Raw genomic sequence first — 647 nt, 5'->3', positions numbered from 1 at the left:
TACACATTCATATGAGCACGTTTGTGTGTGTGTGTTGGCGAGTACACATATCTCATGCATGTGTCTATATGTGTATGTTTGTATTTTTATACATTTTTCCGCATATATGTCTATATGAATATCAATAAAAGGGTGCATAACAAATAGTTCTCGACTCATTTTTCTATTATATTCATTTCTGCTTTTTTGCTTTCCTTCTTTTTTGTAAATTTTTTGTTTTGTATTTTGTTTTATTTTATTTATTTATTTATTTATTTATTTATACTAAAACCATTTTCCTCTACCGCTCTTTTGTGCTAATGTCATTTCACATCAAAGAGATTCATATGTTATCCATTTTGTTATAAATTTTCTGGTTCACAGTCTCTCTAATTTAGTTTTGCGTAATATTTTATACATATGATCATCTTTCAATAAAAATTCGTAATATAGCGGTGAAGAAAATCTGTACAGTTCTAGGAAGATATCAACCAGAATATACTACATTATAAATACGAATCAAGTCGGAGATGTCGACTGGATGTGTTTCGAACAAATTATCTCACAGGCATTCGTATCCACACTTTCTTTCTTACAATCTCAATTTCTCTCTCACACTTATATATGTATATATATATATATATATATATAAATATATATATATATAT

The sequence above is a fragment of the Octopus bimaculoides genome, chromosome 4, assembly GCF_001194135.2.
Source record: "Octopus bimaculoides isolate UCB-OBI-ISO-001 chromosome 4, ASM119413v2, whole genome shotgun sequence".
Classification (NCBI taxonomy): Eukaryota; Metazoa; Mollusca; class Cephalopoda; order Octopoda; family Octopodidae; genus Octopus; species Octopus bimaculoides.
The sequence above is the reverse complement of the archived record's forward strand: the minus strand, read 5'-3'. Positions refer to the sequence as shown.